Raw genomic sequence first — 9,264 nt, 5'->3', positions numbered from 1 at the left:
CTGCCTTGTTGGGAAATACTGTCTGTTCCTTGATTGTCTGTCCTGAGCACTGCACTTTTCAATCATGCTCCCCATCACATGCTGTCCCCATCTGCACATAGACACGTAGTATAAAAAAATCCTCTTGTTCTGTGGCAAGTATGGACTTGAGCCTCAGAAGCGTCGTGCTCTCTGCCGGCTGCTGTTATAGCAAAGCCAGGAGTTCTGAACCGTAGAACTCATAACCGACATTCCAGAAAGGTGCATGAACAGTTTTATTACGTGCGGGCCCAGAGGAGAGTCAATCTCCAAATTCTGAGCCCAGTTTTTCAGTTTTCATCGGGTTATATAGGATTTCAGGTGGGATCAGCATAACTTTTGCTCATTGGCTAACGTGTTGCTAGGTGAAATTTTGCAAGCAGGGGGGTTGCAGAGGCAGAATGCAGCTGCAAGGTTGAGGGCTGATTTACAGAAGTGGGGGGAGGGGGATGTCACTCATTTGATATCTTCCTACTAGGCCATGTTTCCACAGACTGCTTTACAGAAACAGGGGGCAGGAGTTATTTACTTGATATTCTCCTGCAAGGCCATGCCCTCACAGGCCGATCCACAGAAGTGGGGGCAGGAGTGACTTGTTAGATATTTTGCAAGGTTATGCTTTTTATTCCTCAACACTGCCATGGAAAGAAGATGTAGGCCACGGCCAGGCTTGGATCTACCACTGTGTGAAAAGCCAAGCTGGACGAGTCCGAGTTTTTCTTTGGGCTGGCGTATCCCTCTCAGTTTGGTGGGAAGCAGTCATTTCACAAGGCTCCCTGCTATGCTAGGAGCATAACACTCTTAGTTCATATACTATGTGTCAACTTAAGGAAGTGCTTTTCTAGTTCCAAATGGCTAGGAGTTTTAAATTATGAATAAATGTTGAATATTTTATAATGCTTTTTGCATCTTTTGATATGTTCATGTGTTGACTGACATTTATTGATTTTCTATGTTAAACTATCCTTCCGTTCCTGGCATAATCTCAACTTTGTCATCTTAAACATATTGCAGAATTCAGTCTGCTAATATTTTGTTTAGGGTTTTTGCATCTATGTTTATGAGTGTAATTTTCCTTTTTTACAATGAGCTGGTCAGATTTTGATAATCTGGGAATCCGAGATTCATAAAATGAGTTGGGGCCTTCCCTCATTTTTCTTTCTGGAAAATAGTTTGTATATGAGTGGGATTAGTTTTTCCTTGAATGTTTAGTAGAAGGCCCTGTTAAAAACCATTTGGTCTGTGTTTTTGTATACAAGGTTTGATCAGGGAGCACAGAGGGTAAGATTTTTAACTAGTAATTCAACTTATCCAATTTACTTGTTAGGTGACCATTTATGATTTGTATTTCTTCTTGAATCTATTTGGGTAAATAAGGTTTTCCTAGAAATTGGTACAAGACATCTATATTTTCAAATTGGCAAAAAGTTTATCATATTACACTCTAATCATTTTAATATTCCATAGCATCTGTACCATTTCTCTTTTTTCATTTCTAATATGGTTTATTTTTGCCTTTTCTCTTTTTTCTTTCTTGATCCATTTTTCCAAAGTTTTGTAAAAATCTTTCCAAAGAACCAATTTGCAAATGGGTGAACGATGCAATTGTGGGTTCTGTTTATTATATTCAGAGACACCCCGAGACTTGCTGCCTGTGGTTCAAGCAGGGAGAAGTTTAAGATTTCTCCAGAAAGAATACATGACCTGGGCTGTGATCATCATGCTGTGAGCATGCTCTGCACTTGACCCTAACCCCTGGCCATGGCCATCTCCAGCCAGACCAGGTATTCTCATCCAGACCTGATCCGTGGCAAGTTCAGCAGAAGATGCATCTCGGTACTGAAATATCAACAGGTTCTGCTCTTCTACACACCTAAATTTGAGGCAGAATGAGGAAAGCACACCTGGCATTGAGTTCCCACTGCCCGGGATGCCCATCTTGGCCCTCGAGGTCCCCATGCTGACTCTGTCCTGCCTAAAGACCCAGCCACATCTCCCCCACTTTTCGCGGTGAACCCTGGACTCAACTCACACTGTTACTCATGCACATCATCAGAAATTTCCCCTCCAAACCTTTGTTGTCAGCCTGCCCAGAGCTGTTTTTTTTTCCTGTCACTTTACCTACTTTTCAAAACCCACCTCTTCCTTCTTTGATCATCCCAGCTCTATGTGCCCCCTTGATTTTCTGGATGGCTGGAGCATTTCTACATTTGGTCTCCCTGGCGAACATTTGCTGTTCTTCAAAGTCCAATTTACAGGAAACTACCACTACAAAGACTTCAGCAAAATCCTCTCCAAGAAATTTTTTGCTCCTGGGTTCCCAATGAAATCAGTAAGTTTTTCAATCAGAGGACCTATTGCCTTGACGCATAATAAAGCGTTCATCACCATTTGGGATCCCCTAATAGAGTACGAGTTTCTCGAAGGAAGATACTAGATATTAGTCAAATAGCATCAATGACACAACAGTCTGCTAAGTTAATATGCTCCTGTATTTTTCCTCACTCTCAGGACCCAGTTTAACTGTCACCTCTTCTAGGAAGCTTTTCTGCTTGCCTAGAGCAAGGTGGTCCTACTGTAGCATGATCTTCTGGCATCCCTACTTCTTTATCCTGATTATGAGAGTTATCGTTTATTTGGGAAACTGTTTATTAAATACTTGTCTCTTCCACCAAGCTGTGCACACCATGAGGGCAGGGGTGAGGTAGGACCTGGTCGTCAGACTCCTGGTGCCAAGTACAAAGTTTGGCACAGTCAGTGCTCAATAAGTCACTTGTAGGATGGAAGCATTAAGGTGTAAATCTTATCCACCATGACACTTTGCTACTCCACACTCAGTCTAGCACAGGGTAGATTGTAAAAACTTTTTATTATGGAAATTTTCAAACATTCCCAAACGTAGAGAGAAAAATATAACAAATCTTCACATTTCATCATCCAGCTTCAAAGCTACGATGGTTAACATTTTTGCCAGTCTTTCAATGCAGTTTTTTTTTCTCCAGTCAACTTATTGAGGTAGAATCTGTACCCAATAATAGGAACCTATTTTCAGTATATACTTCAGTGACTTTTGACAAATATATACACACATAACCCCCAAAGTTCCCTTGTGGTACAGCTAGGGATGTAAAAATTCTTAATAGTTTGCTACCGTATTTGGATGTGTTCCAAGACAAGCTGAAGAGGTGGCTTGGGCTTTGAAGAAATGCGAGATTTGAAGCAGCCCTGGGGAAAACAGGGAAAGATTTGAGTTCCTAGGGCCTCTTGTCTGGGAACCTACCCCAAAATTGGTTCACCTTATCCAGTCAGAATATTCTTTATGTTTATCCAAGTACTCATGAAAGTTTCTTTCCTACAAATGGAGAAATAAGGGAATTAATTCCTTCACCTTGGGACACAGTTCCTGAATCACTCCAAGCAGATACCAACACCCCTTCCTCAACTTTCTACCGCCAGCCCCGAGGGTCCAGTGCTGGTAGCATCTTCCCCTGCCATTGCCTGCCCTTCACGAGGCCCTAAGTGTAGACTACGAGGAGAAAGAAGGTTGAGCCATGGGTGCCAGACACTGTCAGTCCCTAGGCAGAATGGGGCCAAGTGGGAGCCGTGCGCCATGCCCGTTGGCCACAGTGTCTCCCCGGACAGGCAGTGTGAGCCCTTGGACAGTCAGTTCTCGAAGAAGAAAGTTGGAAGCTCTGCAGAGAGGGTGGGAGGAAAGCAATGGGGGAAGGGCAAGGCTAGCTGGGAGTGAGGGGCTGGCCCGACCAGGTAGAAACACTGATGGTGAAGAGCACCTCATTTCACATCCTTCCTGCACCTCCAATGCCCGTGGGAGGGGAGGAGTTTGGGGACCCAGGAAGGGTTTCTGACCCCAGAGGAGTAAAAGCACTTGGCCCAAGAACATGGGGAGCAGGAGGGACTCTTATCGACAGAACTAAAATCCTGAGGCTCACTGAATTCTTCAAAGAACGTTACAGCATTTTGTTTGAACAGGAGAGACATCCAGACTTTAACCTTCTTTTTCTGCATCCTAGAGAGGGACAGGAGAAGGGAGTGGGATGCAGGAGAGTTGGTCATTATTGGAGAAGATCAAGCAAGTTTTCTCCCTTTTTTGGTTTGCTGAAAGCTGCCAATCAATATACCAGAAATAGATTGGCTTTTATAATGGGAATTTATTAGGTTAAAAGCTTACAGTTCCGGGACACTGGAATTGTTCTGCATGACACAGCAATGACAGATATAGGCTATTATACATTTTGTCAAAGCCTATAAAGTTGTGTGGTGCTAAGTATAAACCATAATGTAAACTATAGCTGTGGTTAGTAGCATGCCTCAATGTGTGTTCATCAATTATAACAAATGTACTGCACACTACTGAAAGAGGTTAATGGGGAAAAGTATGGGAGGGGATGGGGAGTATATGGAAATTCCCTATATTTTTAATGTAACATTTATGTAATCTAAAGCTTCTTAAAAAAAACAACAAACGTACAGGTCTGAGGCTGTGAAAATGTCCAAATTAAGGCATCAGAAATGCTGCCTCACCAAAGGTCAGTTGCTGGCAATCCTGGACTCCTGGCATGGTGGCTCTGCTGGTCTGGGTCTCTGCCTTCTCCTCCAGGCTAACCTTCTGGAGCTCAGCTGTGGGCAATCAGGCACATGGCTTGTCTCTCCCCATTCCTGGGCTGCATCTTTCAGCCTCTCGGGGGTCTCTTTACTTGCCTCTGTGCTCTGCTGATTCCAGCCTCAGGCCTCTGGGACCTCTCACTCAGCCTCTGGGGTTTCTCTGTCTCTGCTGCTTTTCACTGGGTGTCTGCTGCTTTCAGTCCTGTTTATAAAGGACTCCAGGAAGAAGATTAAGGTCCACCCTGTGTCACAATCTAACCAAAGTAATTTGGTTAACAGAAGTAATTTAATCAAGAATTCCCAATAGGTTTACATGTACAGGAAAGGATTAGCTCTAAGGATATGACCTTTTCTGGGACCCACAAAAAGCTTCAAACTGTCACACTCTCCACAGGGTCAATCGTTTCCACCTCCCCTGCAGTCCTTCACAACCTTGGTTCGGTGGGTAACCACATCCCATCATGCTACTTGCAGGTTCTCTGTGAGGTTCATTTTCTGCCTCTGCTTCCTCTTCTCTAGATTTTAACTTCACGAATCCAGGTACTTCACTTATCATATGCAAAATATCTGGGTAAAGTGCTAGAGCTACAATGGGAAATAAACTCCTTGCTTTTAAGGAGTTTCTAGTATCATGAAATCATTATATTATTACTAGCTTTTACTGAGAATTTACTCTGCATCTGGTATATTGTCTATCGAAAATGAGAAATCACGTAAGTCCATGGATATGTGGGGGAAGATTGAGAATTCTGGAATGACAAAATAAACTTCCACTGAGAGGAGGAGAATGGAGATGGAAGAGCCAAAACAAAATCCCCAGAAATGCTCAGTGAGGAAAGAGTAGCCAGAACTTGGATATTGCCACATTCTGGAAATAACGCTGAGGCTGGATATGCAAAGCAGTTGCTTATCTAGTTCTGCCTGACTCATCTTTACCTGCAGAGTTAATCTAATACCTAACAGAGACAAAATAATGCACATACAAATGCAAAGGGAACTGTGTAGGTCATTATATAAATAGGAAAGAATTATTAATACTTGCAAAAGTCCTTCCACACACTGCTGAACTCCTTTCCCCACCAGCCGGTGCCTGCCAAGGTCATGGAGCAGTTGTGGATGGTGCTTCTTTGAGCAAACAGCCTTTTGGGGGAGAACCAACACATTTCCTGCTTGTGAAGAACTCACAGTTGAAAGCTGGGAGGCAAGACAGGCAAATATTTACTTGATATGAGGTGAGAATCATCACCCAGCACAGGGGTGGAAAACCAGCATTTTATGGGAAGAGCTGGTGTTTGACCTGAGTCTTTAAAGCACTCTCGATAGGAGATAACCCTGTCTTCAAAGTTTCACATTTTTACATTCGCCCTGCCTGACTCTGTTCAAACCTGGAGATCGCAAATGTGCAGGCACATTCCTTTCAGGTGGGACCTGATGTCTTTCTCTTGTGTACCATTGCCCAGTTCCATCCATACATGAGGTTCTTACACCTAGGGATAAGCTGGACTCACTGCGGTTGGCTTGCACTTTAGAATCCCCATGGGAGCTTCTGATCATCCAGAGCCCAGGCTGACCCCAGACCAGTGAAAGCATCTCTCGGGGTGGAAGGTAAGGGCCGGGGGCGGGTGCGTGTGGAAGTTTTAAAGCTACCTGGGGGACTTTAACATGCAGCCAAGACTGGGAACCGCCGAGCTAGGGGACTCCTCAAACTTTCATATAATTTTGATCCAGCAGGTCTGGATTTGAGGCCTGAGACTGCAGTTCTAACAAGGCGATGCTGACACACCTTTGCTGCTCGTCCCTGGCTCACATTTTTCAGAAAGCAGCTCGAGTGTAACTGCTGCTGCACGGCCACAGCGGTTGTGGTTCTTACGCCCTCTGGTGGTCAGCGCCCAGCAGAGAAGATTTTGGAAGCCCCCTATCAGTCTAACAGTATTTCTGGAACATTTATCATGCGACAGGCGGTGTGCTAAGTGGAAAACGGGAGAGTACCTCTTTGCCTCTATTAAACTTTTAAAAGCTTTATTACCTATAGCTAACATAAAAAAAAACTTCATTAAAGTTTAATAAGTTTTATTAGCCTTTTTGCATGTTTCATTAAAAGCAGATATAGCTTCACCAGTGCCTCCTGCAATCTTACCAAGGAGCCAGACTACTGATTTTGAAGAGGTGAACAGGAGGGGATGGAATTTTTTAGTCCGAGAAGAAGGATTCCACCTTCTTCCAGCATGGGGATGTCCCTTTCTGATCCAAGTACTTACCCAGATCTCCTCTCATGGGGGTGTAGTAGGCAGAATGTTGGCCCCATGACCTTTGCCCCCTATTGTTCTCTGCGTGAATATGTTACATGGCCTAGCAAAAGGGACTTGACCTATGCAATAAGGTTACTAATGAATTGATCTTAAGCTAGAGAGAGTGGCTAGATTCTCCAGAAGGGTCCAATGCAATCCCATGAACCCTTAAAAGCAGATGAGGAAAGCAAATGAGTAAGGCAAAAGGAGAAGTCAGAGAGATTCAAAGTTTGAGAAGGACTTGACAAATTGTTGCCAGCATGCCTTGCTGGCTTGAAGATGGAGGGAGCCACGAGTGAAGGACTGGGGTGACCTCTAGCAGGAATGGGTGGCCCCAAGATGGCAGTCAGCAAGGAATCAGGGACCTCAGACCTTCAGTAGCAAGGAACTGGATTCTGTGCACAACCTGTGAATGAGCTTGGAAGCAGATTCTTTCCTAGAGCCCAGCTGGCAGACTCCTTCATTTCAGCCTTGTAATAACTTGAGCAAAGCCACAGCAATCCCACTGGACTCCCGACCTACAGAACAGTGAGATAATAAAGGGTATTGTTTTAAAACAATAAATCAGCAGAAATTCATTATGCAGCAACAGGAAACTAAGGCAGAGCGTTTTTCTTTTTTTTTTATTGTCTTTTTAAAAAAGATAAATAGATCACACAAAACGTTAAGTTAAAAAACATAAGAGGTTCTCATATACCCCACTCCCCACCCCCCACCTCTCACCCTCGCTCCCCACCCTCCCAGCCCTCAACGCCCGCTCCCCACTCCCCACTCCTCATCCCCATTCCTCTCGCATCAACATCCCCTTTCATCAGTGAGGCACATTCACTGCGTTTAGTGAATATACCCTGGAGCACTGCCATACCGCCTGGACCATAGTTTACTTTGTAGTTCACACTCTCACTTAGTCTATCCAGTGGGTTATGGCAGGATATACAATGTCCTGCACCTGTCCCTGCAAAATCATTCAGGACAACTCCAAGTTCTGAAAATGCCGCATATCACACCTATTCTTCCCTCTCCCTGCTCTCAGCAACTCCTGTGGCCCCTGTCTCCACATCAATGATACAATTTCTTCCATTGCTAGAGTCACAATAGTTCTATAATAGAATATTAGCAAGTCCTCTCCAATCCATATTATATTCCTCCATCCTGTGGACCCTGGGATGGCAATGTGCACTCCACTTCTAAATTGAGAGGGGGCTTAGATCCCACATGACTGATGGATGTGATTCTCCTTCTGGCAGCTATAGACACTCTTGGTTCCCTAGTGTGGTGGTTGATCATTCTCACCTCCCTGTCAGCTGATCTGGGTACATCCAACAAACAAGAGAGTAGGTGTTGCAACTCTGCTGAGGCTCAGGGCCCAGCTGGCACATGGCCAGTCCAGAGATTCAAGTCTCCTTAGTATGTATCAACCCCAGCGCCAATCACAGGTTCAGTAAAAGTGACAGAAGAGGCATGTGTAGAGAGGTCACATCTGAGTCCAACTCCATCACAATCAGGAGCACAAATTCCAAAGTAGGGCCCACTGGCAAGGCAATGAACTCCAGAGCCTTCTGTCATGACTGTAGAACCTGTGTGTCTCCATAGCCCTCAGGAGCACCAGTACCTGGGGTTGTATCTACAATGGCTGTCTCTGGGATCCTGCTGAGATGAGCATAAGCATGACCCCTCTGATGATAACTTCCTGACTCATTTTGAAGTCTCTTAGCCATATAAACTCATTTGTCTTTACCATTTCTCCCTTTTATTCAAGGTCTTTTTTGAGTTGCATCACCAGCTGGTGCTTGGCAGTAATCCCTCAGTGCCAGGGAGGCTCATCCCCAGGCGTCAGGTCCCACACTGGGGGTAAGATAAGGCATTTACATGCTGAGTTTGGCTTAGAGAGTGGCCACATTTGAGCAACATAGAGGCTCTCAGGAGGTAACCCTTAGGCACCCTGCAGCTCTAGGCTTAGTTGAAATTTCAAGTACACAGACTCATAAGCATAGCCATCAGTATCAAGGGTCCATCATTGGACCATCCTTCTTCACTGGTCTTTGTTCTTGCACTTGGGGGATTGTTGCTGTTCCATTGGGTAATGCAATAGAACTCCCCAGGATGGGAACTCAGCACTCCCTCAGTTGTCATGCTTAATTCTATCCACTATGACGATACCCAACGAACATCCGAACAGACCTATATATCCTATGTGCATGTCCTGGAAAACTCCCACCCATGCATGCTCCCTCAAAGACACCCCACACAGTGCTCCTCCCCTGCCATAGTTGAATCCCTCTGTGATTCAAAACTTCTTCTAAAATGAAGCCTAATATATTGCCAAATTCAATTA

The sequence above is a fragment of the Dasypus novemcinctus genome, chromosome 18, assembly GCF_030445035.2.
Source record: "Dasypus novemcinctus isolate mDasNov1 chromosome 18, mDasNov1.1.hap2, whole genome shotgun sequence".
NCBI classification, from domain to species: domain Eukaryota; kingdom Metazoa; phylum Chordata; class Mammalia; order Cingulata; family Dasypodidae; genus Dasypus; species Dasypus novemcinctus.
Note: the sequence above shows the minus strand (reverse complement) of the source record.